The sequence below is a fragment of the Prionailurus bengalensis genome, chromosome B4 (assembly GCF_016509475.1).
Source record: "Prionailurus bengalensis isolate Pbe53 chromosome B4, Fcat_Pben_1.1_paternal_pri, whole genome shotgun sequence".
Classification (NCBI taxonomy): domain Eukaryota; kingdom Metazoa; phylum Chordata; class Mammalia; order Carnivora; family Felidae; genus Prionailurus; species Prionailurus bengalensis.
In genome coordinates, this window is record NC_057358.1 from 55,841,304 (window position 1) to 55,865,042 (window position 23,739).

A 23,739-nucleotide genomic window follows, 5' to 3' on the forward strand; every position below is an offset into this window, starting at 1 on the left:
TTGGCCAAATTCAGCCCACTGCCTATTACTAGAACACAGCCATATATATTCACTTCTTTTTTTTTTTTAATGTTTATTTTATTTTTGAGAGAGACAGCATGAACGGGAGAGGGGCAGAGAGAGAGAGAGAGAGAGAGAGAGAGAGAGGGAGACACAGAATCTAAAGCAGGCTCCAGTCTCTGAGCTGTCAGCACAGAGCCCGATGCAGGGCTCAAATTCATGAACTGTGAGATCATGACCTGAGCAGACGTTGGATGCTTAAGCCACCCAGGCTCCCCTTTATTCGTTTACTTCTGTATTGTTTATGAAAGCTTTCTCACTACAGTGGAAGAGTTGCACATTTGTGGCAGAGATTGTGTGGCTTGCAAATCCTAAAATATTAGGTATCAGGACTTTTATAGAAAAAAAAATTGTCCACTCCCGGTCTGGTGAAATAGAGAACAGCTGGATCCTCATTTCTGCTTTTCATTCAATGTAATAGGTTATTTTCACTGAAGCATATGAAGAAAATCTGACCTCACCAGATATGTGTTTGGAAAAGGAAGGAATATTTTAATAGCCTTTTCAGATAATTCTGGACATTTTCCTTTGATCCCACATCTCAATTCCAAGAAGTGGTTTCTTGAAGATTAGTTGTAAAGTGTAATCTGAAATCTTACCAATGAACTTTTTAAACTTACATTAAAATCTATTCATCTGTCTTGCACTTGGAATGGCTCTTTTAGATGCATGATTTGCTAATGTTATAAATTGGTCATTTGGAAAATAATATTTCCCTAGAGTGCCTGGCTGGCTCAGTCAGAAGAGCATGTGACTCCTGGGGCGCCTGGATGGCTCAACCAGTTAAGCCTCTGACTTTGGCTCAGGTCATGATCTTGCAGTTTGTGACTTGGAGCCCCAAGTCAGCTCTGTGCTGACAGCTCAGAGCCTGGAGGCTGCTTTGGATTCTGTGTCTCCCTCTCTCTCTGCCCCTCCCCTGCTCGCACTCTTTCTCTAACGCTCAAAAATAAATAAACATTAAAAAAAAAAAATAAGAGCATGTGACTCTTGATCTCAGGGTCATGAGTTCAAGAACCATGGTGTGTATTGAGAGTACTTAAAAAAATAAAATCTTAAAAAAAAGAGAAAATATTGTTTCCCTTAATTATGCAGATCTTCCAAATGTTTACACATCTCATTATATGATATCAAAAAATCATATTTGTTATTATTACAACCCACCTCATCAAACAAGTATTGGGAACCTATCAAGCTTGGTAGATATATGTCTTCCAAAAGTCTAAGTTTTGCTCGAATGCTTAAATTTTATCACTGGCCACAAATCCCATCTGTTTATTTTCCTTGAAGTGGCAAGGTCACTTGGTTCATTTTCAAGAAAATGTCTGCTAAAAATCCAAGTCTATATAAAACCATAATCTTTTCTGTTAGTCAGTTTTTTTTTAGAAGATTTTATTTTTTAAAGTAATCTCTACACCCAATGTGGGGCTTGAACTCATGACCCTGAGATCAAGAATCACATACTGTACTGACTCAGCCAGCCAGGCGCCTCTGTTAGTCATTTTTTTTTTTTCAAGTAAAAATTGTGTTCCATGAAAAATATCAGTTAGTTTGACTTGCAACTCAAACAATGGCACAAGTGTCTTTTCTTAAGACAAGCACAGTTCTTTGGCTTATACTGAAAGTTCTTTAAAAGGACTTTCCATGTTGATGGACAGAATGTTAAATAAATATGTACCGAAGCATTGAGAACCAGTGAATAATGTTTACCCTGTCCTCAAGAACATGTTTCAATGAAACTGCACCTTTATTTTAAATACAAGAACAAAGATGAAAAGTACAATGTTTTCTAATAGAGTTTGATGACAGTGTCTTGATTTGTGCTAAAGTGGCTGCAGGTTCACCCACCATTGTTTTTTGTATTTTCAATGCAATTGTTAATATAGTATATAAAAAAAGAAAGACAAATAATGTTTGTGTACTACCACAAAAACAGTTCTGACCTCCAGGCCTCCATGAAAAGATCTCAAAGAACCCCATGGAGCCACAAACCATAATTTAAGAGTAGTTGCTCTGAACACTCAAGTATCACAGGACTTAATCTTTGTATCTCCCATTTTCAGTTTACTGTCAGTTCCTAGAAGATTCTTCATCTCATGGCTCTAAATTATATATTCTTACAACTCCTAAATTTATGTCTCTTGGCTGAATATTTCTCCTATAGACTGGATGTACATAGGTGTGATATTTTGATTTATAAGAAATATATATTGGGTCTTCATCTCATTTCTGGCATAGAGCTCTCAAAACCATTGGAATTTCCTGAGTAGTAAGAGTAATAAGTGTGTCTTAATATTCAAAACAAACATCTCACAACCACACCTACGTTTATGTTAATGAGGGTACTTTTGAAAACACCTAAGAATGGGGGCTTCGTGTAAGGGGAACCCACCTGGTGATTGGATGGTTGGAATTTTCAGTCCCACCCTCCTGACCTCTGAGGAAGAGAGGCTAGAAGTTGAATTGATAGCCAGTGATTTAATCAATCGTGCCTACAGAATTGAAGCCTTCATAAAAACCCAGAAGGTCAGGGTCAGAGAGACCCCAGGTTTGTGAACTCGTGGATATTCGAGGACACTCCTGGAGAGGACACAGAAACTCCATGTCCTCTCCCATATACCTTGTCCTATGCATCTCTTCCATCTGGCTGCTCCTGAGCTATATATCCTTTCATAATAAGCTGGTGATCTAGTAAGTAGATGGTTCTCTAAGTCATGTGAGTCACTCCAGCACGTTAATAGACCCAAGGAGTGGGGCTGTTGGAGTCTCCAACCTATAGTCATTTGGTTAGAAACACAAGTGACAACCTGGACTGGCACTGCCATCTCAAGTAGGGGAAGGGCAGTCTTGTAGGACTGAGTCCTGTGGGATCTGACACAATTATCAGGTAGATAGTGTCAGAAATGAGTTAAATCATAGGTACCCAGCTGGTGTAGAGAATTGTTTGGAAAGAGTCCACACGTCAATATTGGGTGCAGAATCATAATAGGTACTTCAAATCTAATATTCTTAGGGTCCCTGGGTGGCTTAGTCAGTTAAGCAAATCTAATATTCTCAAACAGAATTCTGATCTTACTAGTAAGTCCTCCCCAAATTGCTATTTGCATTCTTCCCCATCTCATTAAATGATCTCATCCGTCTGCTTGCTCAGGCAAGAAATCTTTGAGTTGTCCTTGACTCTTTCTTTTGTACCTCACGTTTGTCAGCAACTTTGTAGATTCAGAAATCAGATTCTTATCATTTCTCATCATCGGCATAGCTACTACCCAAGTAGTCCAAGCTACTATTATATCTTATCTAGATCATTCCGCCACATTTCCTTTTTATTTATTTATTTTTTTAAATTCTTTATTTTTCAGAGGGAGACAGCAAGACAGAGTGTGAGCAAAGGAGGAACAGAGAGAGACACACAGAATCCAAAGCAGGCTCCAGGCTCTGAGCTGTCAGCACAGAGCCCAACGAGAGGCTCAAACTCAAAAACTGCAAGATCATGACCTGAGCCGAAGTTAGACATTTAACCAACTGAGCCCCTTTTCTGCCACCTTTCTTGTTTCTTCCTTTGTCTACCTATGGGTTTTCTGTTTGTTTTTTTCAATGTAGCAGCCAGAATAATTTTTTTTTGAAAGGTCAGATCATGTTGCTCCTTGGCTCAAAAATTACCATGTTCTGGGGTGCCTGGGTGGCTCAGTTGGTTAAGCATCCAACTTCAGCCTAGGTCATGATCTCACAGTTCCTGAGTTCCTGCCCCGCCTCAGGCTCTGTGCTCGCAGCTCAGAGCCTGGAGCCTGCTTCAGATTCTGTGTTTCCCTCTCTCTCTCTGCCCCTTCCCCACTCATGCTCTGTCTCTCATTCTGTCTCTGTCTCTCAAAAATAAATAGACATAAAAAAATTAAAAACAAAAACAAAAACAACTAAAACTACCATCTTCCTATCTGTATTAATCATCCTGGGCCACCATAGCAAAATGCCATAAACTGGGTGGTTTAACCAGTAGAACTTTGTTTTCTTGCAGTTCTTATAGTCTAAGATCAGGGTTCCAACCTGGGTGGGGTTCTGGTGAAAGGTCTCTTCTGTGAAGACTGTCTTCTCACTGTATCTTCACCTGTCAGAGAAAATGTGAAGAAGTTCTCTCGTGCCTTTTTTTTTTCTTTTCTTTTTTTAAAGATTTCATTTTAAAGTAATTTCCATCTCCAATATGAGACTCAAACTCACAACCCTTAGATCAAGAGTCACATGCTCCAATGACTGAGCCAGCCAGGCACCCCTCTGGTGTCTTTTCTTACAAGGACGTTAATCCTATTGGATCAGAGCCCTATCCTTGTGAACTCATTTAACCTCACTTATCTGTATAAAGTCTCTGTCTTCAATACAGTCACATGAGGTGTGAGGTCTTCAAAATATGAATGAGGGGTGGGCAGGGAAGAGAAACAATTCAGTTCATAGAACCATTTCATTCAGAGTAAAAGCCCAAATCTTTACAATGATGCTTTAGTTATGCATTGCTGCATAAAAATCAGCCCCCAAATATAGTGGCTCAAAACAATATCCATTTATTTGCTCATAATTCCATGCACCACACAAATCTGGGCTGGGCTTAAGTGGGAGATTCTTTTGTAGCTCTTGCTTGGGGTTACTCATGTGTTTGCAGTCATCTGGTAGCCTGACCGGGGCTAGACTATAAGAAGACTTCACTCACTAGCGAACCTGGGTGGCTCAGTGGGTTGAGCATCCAACTCTTGATTTGGGCTCAGGTTACAATCCCAGAGTTGTGGGATCAAGCCCCACATCGAGCACCACACTGAGCATGGAGCCTACTTAAGATTCTCTCTTTCTCCTTCTGCCCCTCTCCCCCACTTGTGCACTCTCTCCTTCTAAAATAAGAGCTCTGAAAAAAAAAAAAGTCCTTGTTACCAATACTATTGAGTTTTAATAATGCATATACAAGTTGTGCCAGGCTATCTCAGTGGGAAGAACATGCAATTCTTGATCTCAGGGTCATGGTTCGAGCCCCACATTGGGTGTAGAGATTACTTAAATAAGTAAAACTTACAAAAAAAATAATGTGTATATAAGCTTCAAGTATCACAGTTTTATTCCTTTTTAAATTAGCATTTTCTTTTATGTGATAGTAAATTAAGAGAGTTTTGCATTATATGGTTACCTCTAGCGCATGGATTCAGCTATTAGTTTTCTAGGGCTGCCGTATAACGAAGTTTCACAAACTGGGTCACTTGAACAACAGGAATTTTTTGTCTCACAGTTCTGGAGGCTAGAAGTCTGAAATCAAAGTATTGGGATGGTGAGATTTTTCTGAGGGCTGTGAGGGAGAATCTATGCCTGTCCCCTAGCTTTTTGATTGCTAGCAATCTTTGGCATTTAGAAACATCACCCCAATCTCTTTCCTTATCTTCATACGATATTCTCCTTGTGTGCATGCCTGTATCCAGATTTACCCTTTTTATAAGGACACTAGTCGTATTAGATTAGGGGTCCACCCCACTTCAGTATGACCTCATCTTAACTAATTTTTTTTTAATTTTATCTATTTATTTTGAGAGAGAGATAAAGACAGAGGGAGAGTGAGAGAGAATTCCAAGCAGGCTCCACACTCAGTGCAGAGTTCCACTGGGGGCTCAGTCTTAACTGTGAGAACATGACCTGAGCCAAAACATAGAGTCAGATGCTCGATTGACTGACTCACCCAGGTGCCTCTCATCTTAGCTAATTAAATCTACAAAACTCTAATCCCAAATAAGAATACATTCTGAGGTACTGAAGGCTAAGACTTCAATATATATGAATTTTGGAGAGGAATACAACACAATTCAACCTGTAACATGCATATTTAATGAAAAATTAAGTACTATATTACCATTGATGATGGAAGTGTAACTTACATAATGTGTTTGCCACTATTTACATTCACCATGGGGGCCATAGTGATAGTAATGACTATCGAAAATCCAGAAGTCACTAATCAGTTTAAGAAGCATTGGCATCTACTTCTAAAGTAAGTACTTTTTTTTTAAAGCCTATGCTGACAGACAAAAATTTAACATGAGCAAATGTAGAAATCCCATTTACTTATCACTATGTGATGCATTAGATCAAATGACTGTTTCAATTAATTTCACTTATTTTTTATTGGATCCTTTTCTGTGCACTTATGAAAAGTGGAACAATAGTTATTAATGTGCTGTATCAAATAGCAGAACAAGAACTTTACAAACAGTTAAATGATGCCTGTTTCGTAAAAAAAGTTTTTATATATTTATTTGAGAGAGAGAGAGTACAATCAGGGGAGAGCCAGAGAGAGAGAGAGAGAGAGAGAGAGAGAGAGAATCCCAAGCAGGGTCCACACTGACAGCATGAAGCCTGATGTGGGGCTTGAACTCATGAACTGTGAGATCATGACCTGAGCGAAACCAAGAATTGGACACTTAACCGACTGAGTCACCCAGATGCCCCAAATGATGCTTGTTTTTATGCCAGTGTTATCAGATGCTTCAAACAGAAAATCCATTCATCTCAATAATGTTTTTTTTTTTTTCATCTAATTCATGGAATCAAAGTTAAGCTTCTGGAAAGTCATTCTGTCTAAGGTGTAACATCTGAGCATATGACATTGTGAAGACTATTGTAAATTTCATTTACAAATTTCAACATTGAAACCTAATTTTTCGAAGATTATGCAAATACAAATGCTGATGAGTCACAACATCATGGTAAAAACAATGATCCAAGCCCCTCCCCCAGTCATGCTCTGTCTCTCTGTCTCTCTCTCTCTCTTTTTCTCTCTCTGTCAATGTGGGGCTCTCTCTCAAAAGTAAATAAAAATTTTTTAAAAATTTTAATAAGTAACTAAATAAAGTGTATTTTTAAGTAATTTCTGTACTCAATGTGGGACTCGAGCTCACAACCCCAAGATCAAGAGTTATATGCTCTACCAACTGAGCCAGCCAGGTGCCCCTGTACAGCCATTTTAGATTATTTGGCAGTTTCTTATAAAGTGAAATATACCTTTAACATATAATTTAACAATCTCACTCCTAGATGTTTACCCAAATGAAATGAAAACTTGTGGCCATACACAGACTTCTACATGAATACTTATAGCTTTATTTTAATCACCCAAAATTGGAAACAACTCAATGTCTATCAGCTAGTAAATAGAAAATAATTATGGTACATTTAATGGTACATCCATATGATGAAATATGACTTAGCAACAAAAGGAAACATATTTGTGCAATCCCTATCAAAATGACACTAGCATTCTTCACAGAGCTAGAACAATCAATCCTAAAATGTGTGTGGAACCAAAAAACACTCCGAATAGCCAAAGCAATCCTGAAAAAGAAAACTGAAGCTGGAGGCATCACCATTCTGGACTTCACGCTGTATTACAAAGCTGTAATCTTCAAGACAGTATGGTACTGGCACAAAAACAGACATTCAGATCAATGAAAAGAATAGAGAACCCAGAAATCGACCCACAAAGCTATGGCCAACTAATCTTTGACAAAACAGGAAAGAATATCCAATGGAAAAAAGACAGTCTTTTCAGTAAATGGTGTTGGGAAAACTGGACAGCGACACGCAGAACGAACCTGGACCACCTTCTCATACCATACACAAAAATAAACTCAAAATGGATGAAAGACCTAAAGGTAAGACAGGAAGCTATCAAAATCCTAGAGGAGAAAACAGGCAACAACCTATTTGACCTCTGCTACAGCAACTTCTTACTTGACATATCTCCAGAGACAAGGGAAACAAAAGCAAAAATGAACTATTGGGACCTCATAAAAATAAAAAGCTTCTGCATGGCAAAGGAAACAATCAGCAAAACTACAAGACAACCGATGGAATGGAAGAGGATATTTGCAAACGACATATCAAATAAAGGGTTAGTATCCAAAATCTATAAAGAATTTATCAAGCTCAACACCCAAAACCAAATAATCTAGGGAAGAAATGGGCAAAAGACATGAATAGACACTTTTCTGAAGAAGACATCCAGATAGGTAACAGACACATGAAAAAATGTTCAGCATCACTCATCATCAGGGACATACAAGTCAAAACCACAATGAGATACCACCTCACACCTGTCAGAATAGCAAACTTGAACATTCATGCAGCAACAGATGTTGGCAAGGATGTGGAGAAAGAGGAACCCTTTTACATTTCTGGTGAGCATACAAACTGGTGCAGCCACTCTAGAAAACAGTATGGAGTTTCCTAAAAAAATTAAAAATAGATCTACCCTATGACCCAGCAATTGCACTACCAGGTATTTACCCAAAGGACAAAAATGCTTATTTGAAGGAGCACATGCACCCCAATATTTATAGCAGCACTATCAACAATAGCCGAAGTATGGAAGGAGCCCAAGTGTCCACTGACTGATGAATGGGTAAAGAAGATGTGGTATATATATATATAATGGAATATTACTCAGCAATCAGAAGGAATGAAATTTTGCCATTTGCAACAACACGGATGGAATGAGAAGGTATTATGCTAAGTGAAACAAGTCAGTCAGAGAAAGAAAAATATCATATGATTCCATTAGTATGTGGAATTTAAGATCCAAAACAGATGAACACAAGGGGTGGTAAGCAACAATAGTGTACAGAGAGGAAGAAGAATGATAAGAGATTCTTAAATACAGAGAACAAACTGAGGGTTGCTGGAGGGGTTTTGGTTGGGGGGGATGGGCTAAATGGGTGAGGGGCATTAAGGAGGGCACTTGTTGGGATGAGCACTGGGTATTATATGGAATCACTAAATTCTATTCCTGAAATCATTATTACATACTATGTTAGTTAACTTGGATTTAAATTAAAAACAATACAAATTTTTAAAAAAAGAAAACATATTTGTTTATCCATTCACCCTTTGATGGACATTTGGGCTGGATCCAGCTTAGAACAATTAAAAATAAACTTGCTATAAATATTCAGGATCAAGTCCTTATGTAGGTGTATGTTTTCATTTCCTTGGATAAATACCAAAGAGTAGAATTGTTGGTTTGTGCTGTAAGGGTATTTTTAATTTCATTTTTTTTTTTTTAATGCCGAACTGTTTTCCAAAAGGGTCACTCCAGAAATCTTTGAATCAAGTTCCTTCATATTCTCTCCAACACATGACGTTATCAGTTTTTTTGTTTTTTTGTTTTTTCATTTTAACTACTGCAATGGATGGGCAGTAGTATCTTATTTTGGTTTTAATTTACATTTCCCTGATGACTTATGATATTGAACTTTTTTTTTCATGTTCACTTTTAAAAAACAGACTCTTTCTTTCTTTCTTTCTTTCTTTCTTTCTTTCTTTCTTTCTTTCTTTCTTTCTCTTTCTTTCTAGAAAACTTTTATGTTCACAGCCTTCCCTGGATTCTCTGCATCCTCCCCTGATCTCTTACATACTGATTTTCTAAGGCTTTGTCCTGGGCCTTCTTTTCTCTACAGTCTCTTTTCTCTTCAGTCTTGTCAGATCAAGTCCCTTTACTCTTTGGGCTTCAGATACCATCCAGATGCTAATGATTTTATAGTATTTAATAGTAGTAACAGTGAATGGTTAATAAACAAAATGTCATATTTCTGCTACTACATTATGATACTTTTGAAACAGGAAGAGTGTCTCAGAGTCCTCACATTGCCTAGCAAAGGATAGGTAGACATCCAATTAAGGTATAAAGTTAAACGCTGTATGCTTCCTTCCTTCAATACGTGACTTTGTGTTATATTTAAAAAGAGATACAATTGGTCCAAGGAAATAAACAATATAGACATATATATGTCTCTATATATATACATAAAAAGACTTCAGATAGAATGTTCAGTGAAAGATCTAGGAGGTGATAGCTCTTGAACATGGGCTTAAGGGGAAGTGCAATTTGAATAGGCAAAACAGGGGGTGCCTGGGTGGCTCAGTAGGTTGAGCGTCCGACTTTGGCTCAGGTCATGATCTTGTGGTTCATGAGTTCGAGCCCCGCGTGGGGCTCTGTGCTAACAACTCGGAGTTCGGAGCTTAGAGCCTGCTTCAGATTCTGTATCTCCCCCTCTCTCTGCCCCTCCCCCACTCATGCTCTGTCTGCCTGTCTCTCTCTCTGTCAAAAATAAATAAACATTAAAAAAAATTTTTTTTAATGAATAGGCAAAACAGATAGAACAGCATATTCCTGGTGTAAGGGGCGCTGTGAGTGTGTTAGGTATTAGGGAACAGTGTCTATGTGATAAATACAATAGTACCTCACCTCTGAATTACAGAGATCTTTCACATCCACTTGGTTCAGCTAAATTACAACATGACTTGGTCTGGTTGGCACAGTAAGCTGTACTATCTCCACTTTACAGATGAGTGAGAGTGAAGTAACGTGGCAGGTAAAAGGCAGAGCCAGGACTGGAAACCTCTCTTTAGCCTTCTTTCTAAAACTACTTATCACTCTGGGGCATTTGTAGAAACTGAAGTCCATATACTTCGATTTTTTTTCCAGCTCAAGATAGGTTTACTCTTGAAAACCTTGCATTAAAAATAAAGGCAAGTTGTTGGGGGAATGGGTTAAGTGGGTGACAGTGTGGTAGGGACCCCTCCCTAAAGAAAAAAAAAACAACAACCCAAAGACAACCTGACTATACGCTTATGTGACAACATCCCTCAAGACCTTGTAACATGAGACCACTTAATCAGACTACATGTTTGTGTGTTACCATGTATGGGAGACAAAGTAGTAGAAAAAATATAAAAAACTATGCCACGTGGCATTTGGGGCTCAATTCTTTGGGTACGAACCCAACTGAGCAGTGCTGGCATGAATAAAGTGGCTTCCTGGAAAGAAAAGCCTAGGTGTCATGACTCTGTGTGAGAATCCTGCTACAATGGGCATTAAGGAGGGCGCTTTTGGGAATGAGCACTGGGTGCTATATGTAAGTGATGAGTCACTAAAATCTACTCCTGAAACCAATACTACATTGTATGTTAACTACCTAGAATTTAAATTTAAAAAAAAGAAAAGAAAAGAAATATTGAGATAGGACCGTGTGTTTCAACAGCAAAAATAAATAAGATAAAAATAAAAATAAAGATTCAAAATTAAAAAAGGCAAGTTAATCACATAAGTGAAATGGGATTATACAGTGCAAAAACACATAATTTGCAGCAATAGCCACTTTTATTCCAAAGATATTTTTCAGATCTTTCATAATTTGCTGATAGGAATGACAATTTCTAACTTAATTATTTTAGGTATCTTTCTAAGCTTCTTATATTCCATTTATACCCAATTGTGACTGCAGGGCTATTTCTTACACTTCCATTGTATTTGACCAGGATAAAGTTTCAAATTAATTTTCTCTATAGCTGCATGTGAAAGAGATGTAGAGTAATAGCACTGACTCAGCACATAAATAGTAGAACTTAAAGAGGGTAAAAGTGAATTCCACAGTGGTCATCTGTCATGGTTAAGGAATAAGATTTATTTGGGAAATAAAAATGAAGGGTCAGCAAAAGGAGATGTGTAAACTTCAGGCCCCACAAAAACCTACATCCAGCCCTTCCTAGAGATCTTGGAATCTACCTCATTTGCTGAGGGGTGCCTTGGGCTCAGTTGGGTGAGCAGCCGACTCTTGATTTTGGCTCAGGTCATGATCCCAGGGTCATGGGAGCCTGCTTGAGATTCTCTCTCTCTCTCTCTCTCTCTCTCTCTTTCTCTCTCTCTCTCTCCCCCTCCCCCCCCGTCTCTCTCCCCAACTCATGCTCTCTCTCTCTTAAATAAAAAATAGAGTCATGAAGACAATCTGTAAAATATTAAATATTTCAAACTCCTTAAAACATTAAAATATAAAACATTCAAATATGCCAAAGACAAACAGCTTATTCCCAAACATACCATAAAAATATTAATACTATGATTTTGGTTTGCTTCATCATCTTAATATGTATTTCTTAATAGAATTCTGCATTCTTGTCAAGGAAAGACAATTCCTATATGTTATACATTTGTCACAATTTGGTCTACGACTTACTTTTACTGTAAGATATCATTGATATCAAGTCTGTTAGGAAGGGAGGAGAGGGGAAAGTAGAAAAATAGCCCTGCCTACCTTAAATTGGTAGATGCTACCAATATTTACAGAAATATTCTGAAAATTACTGACAGGCTAAGATAATTTAAGTCGTCTTGAAACACATTGTCATTCAACCCCTGCATACAGCCCGGCACATAATAGATTATCAGTGAATAATTATTGTATAAATTAGTGTTTAAGTTATTGTATAAATGAATAATCTTGTTTTACTCTTCTTAAAGGTGTTAGAAATTTGGCAGCAGAATATTTATTTATATAGCCCACCCTGATCTCAAATTCAGCATGTTTGAAGCCACAGTTATAAATCATTGTTTCCCTAAATGTGTTCCACCATCCCCAAAATGTTCTCCTGTATCCTGTTTTCATTAATTATTGTTGCATAATAAACCACTCCAATAATTAGTGTTTTTTAAAAGCAGTCATTTATTTGTTCATGATTCCGCAGTTTTTTGGAGAGCTCAGTGGCAATGGGTTCTCTGTTCATATAGTGTCAGGTGAAGTCGTTGGTGTATCTGGGAGCTAAGCCAGGCTAAAATATTCCAGACTGCCGTCCTCATACATCTGGGGCCTTGGCATGGAGTGTGGAAGCCAGAATTTCTCACTTGAAGCCCCTGGTCTCTTACTACTCAGTAGTCTAGTCCAAGCTTATTTACATGGTAGCTGGATCCCTTCAAAGCAGAAGCTTCTGAAGGTTTGTGTTTGGGTGTTCTAGAATGTCCCTTCTAATACATTCTGTAAATCAAAACAAGCCACAATCTAGTTCAAGTTCAGGGAGGGAGCAGGGAGGAGAATTGGATTCTACTTTTGATTGGTGGAGTGACATGCACATGCAAAGTTAGGAGGGATTGTTGGCAGCTGTCTTTAGCTGTCTTCCCACAGTCTATCATCTAGAATTTATCTTCCACTCATATCCAAAATACATTAATCTACCCCGCTCCCCCCAGATTTCATCCTGTTACTTTGCTAGCCCAAAATCCAAGATCTTGTCATCTGTACTAAATCCAGATGATGAGACTCCTCAGGTTCAGTTAACCTTGATCTGGAGATCTGCAAGTTAAAAACACCTGTCTCCCCACCGCCCATCCTGACATGGGTAAGAAAAGGATAGAGCAACTGCAAGAGAAACTCATGTCCTGAAAGCAGGAAACATAAGACCACATAGTAGTCATGGTCCATTTCTGAAACCTGGCCAGCATACGTGGCCATGCTCCAAACTCCAGACATGGGTCCTAGTTCTGTTCTCCGGGAATTTTCTGAATTCACTGTTCTATTGATTCTTGGTTTTGGACTCTTTGGGATCTTTGCTCTGCCTAAGTTATCATTTTTTTGTTTACATAAGTAATTCTCACAGCCTGCTTTCTTCCATTAGAAGTTTAGGGTCTAGAGGCTTCTTTCAAAGTGAACTGTCTTTGTTCCTTGGTACAAGAAGATGATGCTTTTGCTGGGGCAGTTCTTTTAATGACTTTGGAAGTTTTATATAAGTCATTCTGGGGTTCACTCTGTGCTTCAAAAGCCATATTGATAGTTGTTTCCAAGACAACCCTCTCTCTTCTTGGGGCACATTAGGCTACCATGGGACGATGTCCTTAGGATTCATAGAAACCTTCCCATGGAACTCTATGGGCTTGTATGACACTTCCTTAAGTCACTCTGAAGTCTTAACAGAAGTTCTTACAGCTGCACCATTGACTTGATCATGACTGCATTTTACTGGCAGAGCTCTGAATTTTAACTTTGCCCTGAGAATATCTCTTGCCTTGAGACATTTTTGCCTGCTGGGAAGACTGTCATAGACTGTATATGTCCTCTAAATTCCACTTGAAAATTGAACAATCCCTTTTTACCCTCACCTTTCTCTTGAATACTTTATCATATGTTTTTGCTAAAAGAGACCGATTGACAATTTTAATGTTCTGTCTGGAAATCTGCATAAACAGATCTATAGGTTCACTGAATACTTTTTCTCTTCCAAGCTACTACAGTTAGCAGACTTGCTAATTGTTCTGCTACTACACCCATACATACATGGTTCCCCTTCCAATCTCCAATAAATTTTATTTTTGCTATTTCTCTTATCTTTATTGATGAGATAAAGGCTGCTTTTCTGGCCTCCCCCAATAGTCTCCTTGTATCTGCCCATTCTCTGTCCACCACCCAGTCCAAAAGCTAATGCTGCATATCTTATGCTTTTTGTTGTAATTGAATTCCATACTCAGTACCAATTTCTCTATAAGTTCTCTATTACTGGCTCCCAAACTATCCCCAAACTTAATGGCTTAACACAATTATTTATAATTTCTCATGATTCTTTGAGTTGGCTAGGCTCAACTGAATAGCAAATCTGTTAACATGATATTTGTTGACCAGGATTACTCTTATGGCTACATTCAGCTGGGAGCTCAGATGAAGCTGAAACGTTCAAGATGACCCCTTGAAGGAAAGGTCCATAACTGTACAGTATAACTGCACAATATAACTTTTGCTATAGTCCATTGGTCAAAACAAGTCACAAGGCAATATGGATGAGAGGAGCAGCGTGTGTTCTAAGAAGAATTGTTGACAGTCATTTTTGGAGTTTAAGATTCTGCACTCAATTTCAATTATGTGGGAGTTTTTTCTCCATACCAAGCAAATCTCTGACACCAGCTGGGTGTCCTACAGTTTAACTCAACTCAGTTCAATTCTGACCCTATCCACCTGCAGTTAGCATGCAATCCCACAGTATAAGGGCTTTGTCCCACAAAACTACTCCCACCCAGTTCAGATATCAATCACAAGTGCAGGTTGTCACCTGTGCTTCTGACCAGCAATAAATCTGAGGTTCCCATGACCCCCTTTCTCATCTCAGGTTCAATTAATTTGATAAAGTAGCTCACAAAACCCAGGGAAACTTGTTTACCAGTTTATTAAGTGGTGTGATGAAAGATACAGATGAAAAGCCAGATGAAGAGATATTATATTGCAAGGTATGAAAGCATCCTAAACACAGGAGCTTCTGCCTCTGGGGAACTGGGGTATGTGGATGTGAACACCGACCCTGGAAGCACTCTGAACCCCATACTATAGGGATTTTCTGGAGGCTTCCTCATGTACTAACGATCATTTATTAACTCCATTTCCAGCCTCTCTCTGCTGAGGTATGGGGTGTGGGGCTACAAATTCCAAACTTCTAATCATAGCTTGGTCTTTCTGGTTATCAGCCTACCTCTAGGGCCATCCAGGAGTCCACCTAGAGTTGCCCCATTAGAACAAAAGAGTTTCCCAGTGCTCTCATCTCTTAGGAATTTACAAGGGTTTCAGGAGCTCTGTGCCAGGAATGTGACAAAGACCAGATATATACTTTTTATTTTAAATCACAATATCATAAATTATTTCTCAGACCCCCCACAGCTCTTTGGCTTTTGTTGATTGTACTGTTCAAGAAGTCACATTAGGCTTGCATACAAAAATATCTTGGATTTATCCATCTCTTAAATTGAATCCAATTATTTATCCAATTATTTTATTAATCGTTTCTGCAAAATAGCTATTAAATATGTTCTTTTATTTCTATTCTCCTAGCTTCCACTCTAGTTTATATCATAGATCCCTCTAGTTATAAGCAAAAAATCAAATTGCATGACAAAAATCTATAAACGCTCAGTATATAAAACCTTCTTCTATAACTAAAATAACACAATTTGACATATTTAATGATATTTGTGGTAGTTACTGTGCCTAGAGATTGGGAATCATAAAAGGAAAGCAGCCCACACAAATAGCTGTAATTTATCATATACAATAAAAAATAAAATTTTAATATTTTCCTCTTTTGTTGATTCTTCATCTTTCTCAGCAGTAACAATGTTTGTGATTTTTTTTGTGTGTGATATCTTGTAGCATTTCATCACTATTCATCATACCACTGCAATGGGTCCTCCATATTACTTCCTGATAGTTGATCTTTTGGGGGTACTATCCCATCTTCAATCATGGCCAGAGTTTAGCTGTTCTTTGTCCTACCCTTGAGAATCTCTTCTTTCTATTCTTTTCCGTGCCTTTTTCCCTGGGAATCTTGATGTAATACGTTAATGCTCCACAAAAAATTCACTTCATTTCCCTTCTAACTTGGCTTAGACTCTATTTTCCTGTGCTACTGACTTGGGGCTTGGCCATGTGACTTGCTTTAAACCAACAGAATATGATGTAATAGGAAATTACGTGAGCACAGGCTTTTCATGTGCCTGCAAAGTTTATCTTGTTTTCTTGTGCTGTGGTGATTTGACCTGAGTGGCTGCTGTAGAAACGTGGAGCACACCTGAACCCTAACCTGCAACATAGAACTTGGAACCCAGAGTCTAGAAATAAGAATCTTGCCTAGAATAGTAAAGGAGCAAGCAACCTACAGATCCTTAAGAGAAAAATGAATGCTTGTAGTTGTAAATTCCTTTCTTTCTTTCTTTCTTTCTTTCTTTCTTTCTTTCTTTCTTTCTTTCTTAAAGGTAATCTCTACACCTAACATGGTGCTCAAACTCACAACCCCAACATCAGACGTCGCATACTCTTGCAACTGAGCCAGCCAGTCATCCCTATTTATTTATTTTTGAATGCTTGTAGTTTTAAACCACTGAGTTTGGAGTGGTGTATTCTGAAGCATTATTGCAGAAATAGCTGATTAAAACATTTGAGCAGTTACTCTCTTTTCCCTGGTCATAATCCATGAGTCTTGGGACCAAAGAGTTTGAGACTCCAGAACCTTTGTGCCTAGAAGTTGTATATCAGTGGTTTGAGGTGAATACATAACACCAATGCTGCAGGATTGGAGAACTGGAGCACCAGGATAAAGCACCGGAAGGGGGAGATGGCATTTAATAATGACACTCAGATCTCTGACATGTGGACATCTCAGGGGTAGGGAATATGAAAGGATTGTGGGCTGGGATTAAACAGAATACCAGTTCTGAGCCTGTTGTATAGTACACTTCCAATATTTCCAATTGAAAATATTAATTAACTGATCTCTCTCCCTTGAGGGCAGACACCATGTCCATCTTAATTATATGTCCCCAGCACATATTGACTACTCAGTAAATATTGGTAGAATCTTGAAAATCTTGAAAAATTGAACAGAAAGCCAAGATGTCAAATGTGGCCTAAAATGGGCATACATAGTCCCAGAATACCTTGTAATCCACCCCTTTGTATTTAAAGTCGCTAAGACCTATATCTCTGTTCAGCAATAGTATTAGGTTTAATTTAATATTAGGTTCGAGCAAAAGATCCACTTAATAAAATGGAAAAAAACCCAAGTCTTCTCCCTTCCTGTCTTTGTATTAATTAGATATAAAAACCTTTAAATCCACAAGTAGAAATAAAAAGTCTAGATAAACAGAGACATTACTTAGATGCAAAGGAGGTTTGTTCAAAGTTGAAAAGGTCTGTCACCAAACTAAGAGATGCATATTACAGAAAACTATCTATACAAAACTTTTTTATTATTATTATTATTATTTTTTTATTTTAAGTAGGCTCCACACCCAATGTGGGGCTTGAACCCATGACCCTGAGATCAAGAGTCACATGCTGTATCAAAACTGAGCCAGCCTGGCACACCTATGAAAATGTTTTTTCAATGACTAGGAAAATTTAAATGTGGAAAGGATATTAGATATTACAGAATTATTGTTAATTTTCTTAAGAGTGATAATATAGTTATACTGTGGAATGTCCTTATTTCTTTGGAGATACATGCTGAAGTATCTACGGGTGAAGTTTCATGATATCTGTAACTTACATTCAAATTGTTTAAAAATATTGTAGAGGGCAAGATGGAGTCACTTACATCAAGCAGTGACTCATGTCAGGCAACCAAGAGCATTGCAGCTAAGACCAGATGATGCTGAAACCGGCACAGACTGATGATGCCCAGAACTGACGACCAGCAGAACCTGAAGAGGCCTCGAATGGCCCAAGGCTGATTAAACTCCTTTAAAAAGGGGTGACTTTTGCAGCAAACTGTCAGACTCTCCAGACACTAACCCTTTCCCATCTGACCACACTGAAAAGGCAACTGGTGCCAAAGCTCTGGCTGACTGGTCTCTGAGCATAGCAGAGATCCTCCACTGCTAGAATATAATAAGCAGTATGCACGGAGAGCTGACCAGACCAGACTGAGGCCTCATCTCTACTAGGCATTCATAGATGGACTTTGAGTTGGGTTTCTCAACTTCTCACCTCTTGCTGTATTTTGTTTGTAGTGTGCTTTACTTTGTGTGATATGTATGAAACCAAGTTAAATGTGTAACAAAATGGCATTGAGTTTGGAATCTTGGACCTGCTTTACAATTATGTTAGCCTTGTTTTGTGATTGAATAAAGCTAACACTGTGGAAAGACACAACTCATGTCTGTGCACTCATAATGTGCTTGTGACAAACATATATATAAATAAAATAGAGATTAAGCAAATGTTAATAATTAAAAATTTTTTAATCTACGTGGAGGGTGTATAGGTATTGTACTATTTTTTCACCTTTCCTGTATGTTTGAAATTTTTCAAAATAAAAATGGAAATAAAGGCTGAAAGATGCAGGTTCATCAAATGGGAGAGAAGAGGAGGGGATGTTTTAAAAATGGATAGAAATGAGAGTGTCCTAGGGGTATCTGGGTGGCTCAGTCAGTTAAGCGTCCACCTCTTGATTTCGGCTCAGGTCATGATCTCACAGTTGTGAGATTGAGCCCTGTGTGGGGCTCTGCACTGGGCATTTAGCCTGCTTAAGGTTCTCTCTCTCCCTCTTCCTCTGCCCCTCCCCCCCACACATGCATGCTCTCTCTCTTAAAAGAAAAAGTTAAATTAAAAAGAAAAAGAAATGAGAATGTTGTAAAGACAGAAATAAATTTTACCTAATTCACAGCTTTGTGGTGAGCTAATTCCCTGTTTGCAATTTATTTATTTGTTGTTGTTTTTGTTTTTTGTATTCCCTGTTTGCAATTTAAAAATATATTTCATCTAACTAAAACATATAAAAATGCTGAAAATACTTATCAAGTTTATACATTAGGAAATGCTCATGGAAACCCACTGTCTGATATATCTGTTCATAAGTTAAAACTTGTAAAAATTGCGGTGCCTGGGTGGTTCAGTCAGTCGAGCATCTGACTTCCGCTCTGGTCATGATCTCATAGTTGGTGAGTTCCAGCAGCTCATGGGGCTCTGTGCTGACAGCTCAAGCCTACTTCAGATTCTGTCTCCCTCTCTCTCTGCCCCTCCCCCACTCACGCTCTGTCTGTCTCTCAAAAAATAAACGTTAAAAAAAATTGTAGAAATTATTTTTTCTTATAAGAGCATGAAGGAGATTGCCAGTTGCTAATTTATTATGTAATACAGTTATATTTGGAAATGTGGCTGCCAGTTAAAGACTGCTTCCCAGCTTATGTTGTAGCTGGATGCCTCCATTGACTAAGTCCTATTGAGCAGAAGTATTATATGCCACATTCAGAACAGAACTTTAAAATGTGGAGTGTGCATTTTTTCAAGTTCTTCCCCTTTTTGTAAGTGAGAACACTGCCTAGGACTCAGCTTCAAGCCAAAGAGACACCTAAGTGCAGGGGTTCTTAATCTCAGGTTCATGAACTTGAATGGGAAAATATTATATCCTTGTCTTCACTAGCTTCTAGCTGAAATTAATATTTTCTTTAATTATGAATGTAAACAGCAAACCACACTGTAGTATTAGCAATACCTATGAATTTTCCACCCCAAAAATATTTTCATATCACATTACAATTTTTTCAGATCTCTCTAAATATCATTTATGCTCAACTGTACTTCAAGGTTATGGTGGTTATTAGATCATTGTTAGATTATGATGCTTAATGAATTAAGTATATTTATTATTATATCACTATTTAGAAAACTATTTTGATAACTGTAATCTGGTATAATTTGTTCCCTTTATTTTTTTACATGTTTTTATTTATTTATTTTTGAGAGAGTGAGTGTGCAAGTCGGGGAGGGGCAGAGAGAGAGGCAGACAGAGGACCTGAAGCAGGCTCTACGTGGACAGCAGAGAGCCTGATGTGGGGCTCCAACTAACAAACTGTGAGATCATGACCTGAGCCAAAGTTAGACGCTTAACCGACTGAGCCACCAGGTGCCCTTGTTTCCTTTATTTTTTTTAACTTCTTTTTAAACTTTTTTTAAAAAAATTATTTATTTAGTTTGAGAGACACAGAGACAGCACGGGTAGGAGGGGGCAGACAGAGGGAGAGAGAGAGAGAGAGAGAGAGAGAGAGAGAGAGAGAGAGAGAATACCACGCAGGCTCTGCACTATCAGCGCAGAGGGCCTCCAACCCATGAACCCTGAGATCATGACCTGAGCCAAAACCAAGAGTCGGATGCTTAACCGTCTGAGCCACCCAGGCGCTCGAATTTCTTTCCTTTATATCTAAATGTATTTCATTTTATGCATTAAAAAAATGTATTTTATTTTATGTATCATTTTGAGAGTTGGTCTGTATGCTTGAATAGAGTGCCAGAGGAGTTTATAGCGCAAAAATGGTTAAGAACTATTGCCCTAACCTGAAACTAATACAATATTGTATACAATTATTTTTCAGTCAAAAAACAAAACAAAACAAAAAAGAACTCTTGCCCCAGGCAATGGTGGAGACACAGGATGGAAAGTATAAGATTCGTTTAATGACTGTTTACCCCAGAACCTGCAGGAAACTCGGTTCAGTCACCTCAGGATTGTTACCTAAGAGCACACTAAATAACAACATTTTAAGTCATTGTATGTTGGGGTGTCTTTTAAATAAAAGTTTGCCCTAAATACACAGGGTATAGGTGTGGCTAGAAAATATAAAATAATACACCTGAAATTTTGATGTTTATGCGGTTAAATGGCATAATAAGGAATTGGAGGAGTTTCAGAAAGACGGTATGCTGGGACTAGTGTTTGAAGAGATAATAAGCAGGATAGCCTAGAAATGAAAAAAGTCATGAATCTTGAAAATCAGGATATATACCAAAGTTCAAAATAAAATACTGTAAAATAAAAATAAAATAATCTACACCAAGGCCCATCATAGTGAAAGCAAAACTAGATCATCTTAAAAGAAAAAAAAATGCAGTACCCCTGTAACAAAAATATTCTACTGATATTAGAATAATATTCAAGATATATCATTAATTTAAAAAGCAAGGTCAAAATAGCACATAAAACATGCTACCCATTTGTGGACTGTGTGTGTGTATTATTGTAGTTAACAACCAGCCCACAAATTTCATGGAGGTTAATAAACGACTCTTCTGAACCAGTATAATTTGGCTCCAGGATACCACTGATTGTAACTAAAATAGAATGCAAATCCACAGTGATGGCAAGAGATTTTTTTCCTCCTGACACCAATACATGGTATCTTTCCCAATACAATTTCTCCAACTCTGCATCAACTAAGTGTATTACAATTCAATTCAAGGTAGACACTAATTACCCAGTCCTAATGTCAAACTCCACAGATTTAAGTGATCAGTCTCACAGGAGTGATCACACTTCTTCTTCTTCTTTTTTTTTTAAGTATTTATTTTTGAAGGAGAGACAGAGCATGAGCGGAGTTGAGGCAGAGAGAGAGGGAGACCCAGAATTCGAAATGGGCTCCAGGCTCTGAGGTGTCAGCACAAAGCCCAATGCAGGACTTGAACTCACAAACCACAAGATCATGACCTGAGCTGAAGTCAAACGCTTAACCGACTGAGCCGCCCAGGCGCCCCTAAGGGGGGATCTCACTTCAGATGCCAGTCACAAGTATCAGGTCCCAGGTTAGCCACACTTCTGTCTAACTTGGCTACAAATACCGGGGTTCCCTCAAGCCCACCCGACTCAGGTTCAACAATTTGCTAGAACAACTTGCAGAACCCAAGAAAATGCTTTACTTGCTATTACAGTTTATTATAAGAGATACAAATGAATAGCCTGATGAAGAAGTACAAGGGTGAGGTCCAGAAGAGTACTGAACCCACGAGCCTGTGGAGCTGGGTGTACCACCCTCGTAACATGTGGATGTATTCACCAACTTGGGAGTTCCCCAAACCTCATCATTTGCAGGGTTTTGTGGAAGTTTCATCTTATGGTTCCTACGTTCAAGCCCTGCTTTGGGCTCTGTGCTGACAGTGAGGAGCCTGCTTAGGATTCTCTCTCTTCCTCTCTCTCTTTTTCTCTCTCTCTCAAAATAAATAAAATAAATAAAAAATAAATAAAATGGGGGTGCCTGGGTGGCTCAGTCAGTTGAATGTTCAACTTTGGCTCAGGTCATGATCTCCCAGTTCGTGAATTTTAGCCTCACATCAGGATCTGTGCTGTCAGCACAGAGCCCACTTTGAACCTCTGTGCCCCTTTCTCAGCCCCTCCCCTGCTTGTGCTCTCTCTCTTTCTCAAAAATAAATAAATATTAAAAATAATTTTTAAAAAGTAAAAGCATTTGAAAAATCTAAAATATCAACAAAGAATACCTCAGTTTTTTATTTTTTATGTTTTATTTTATTTTATTTTATTTTATTTTATTTTATTTTTTAATGTTTATTTATTTTTCAGAGACAGAGTGTGAGCTGGGGGTAGGGGGGCAGAGAGAGACTGGAACTGAGGATCTGAAGTGGGCTCTGTGCTGACAGCAGACAGCCTGATACAGGGCTTGAACCCATGAACCCTGAGATCATGACCTGAGCTGAAGCTGGGTGCTTAACCGACTGAGTCCCTCAGGCACCCCTTCTGTGTTTTTTGAATGTGAGAAAAATTCTGTTGTAATCAAGCTGTTTTAGAAATAGCAAGAGTATTCAAAGTATTCAAAGTATTTTAGAAGGCTCTATAACCTTGGTAACAAAAGTAAGGAACACTATAAGAAAATAACATCACAGACAAATCTCACTTATGAATGTAGACCCAAAGTTATAAATAAAACTTGAAAAAAATCATGACCAGATAAGGTTTATTCCATGACTATAAGCATGGTCTATTTAACATCAGAAAATCTGTAACAATTTATCATATTAACATTATTTCATGTTCAAATATTTGCACTAAAAGGATTCTCCCACATGTCAAGTCATGTACAAAGGTCTTCACTGCTGCCCTTTTAGTTTAATTTTTTAAAAAATGCAAGTAATCTTTTTTTTTTTAAAGTAAGCTCTCTGCCCACCGTGAGCCTCAAACTCATCACCCTGTGATCAAAAGTCCTAAGCTCTATAGACTGAGCCAGCCACCAGGTGCCCTCCCCAAAACTAGAAATAATCTAAATGCTTTTCAATAAGAGAGTAGATAAGCAAACTGTATATTATTCACTGTATGGATTCCTTTGCAGCAATTGGATTGAATCCATTGCATATATATGCATGTTTAAATCTCAGATAATTTTTAATGGAAAAGCAGTGTGCAGAATACTATGTATAACATTTGTGTAATATTTGTAAGCGTGCAAAATAATATTATACAGTATTAATGGATACATACAAGTATGGTAAAATATATAAAAACATGGATAGGAAGAATATACATATATACATATACATATCAATTTCGGGATAGCTGTTTTTCTGGGGAAAGATAAAGGCAAAC

The 23,739-nt window shown here is 38.0% G+C and overlaps 1 long non-coding RNA gene across 2 annotated transcripts in view; it reads left to right on the forward strand.

Annotated features, from left to right (window-relative positions):
- The window catches only part of LOC122473279, a 45,210-nt gene extending 22,438 nt beyond the window's left edge, over positions 1-22,772 (forward strand). Inside the window, exon 3 of one of the 2 annotated variants that reach the window (XR_006294635.1) lies at positions 22,723-22,772. This is a non-coding gene — a long non-coding RNA (uncharacterized LOC122473279). Of the gene's footprint in view, positions 1-17,948; positions 18,525-22,722 lie in introns of those variants that run through there. The other variant, XR_006294634.1, reaches the window with a different exon arrangement.
- Positions 22,773-23,739: the final 967 nt, after the last annotated feature.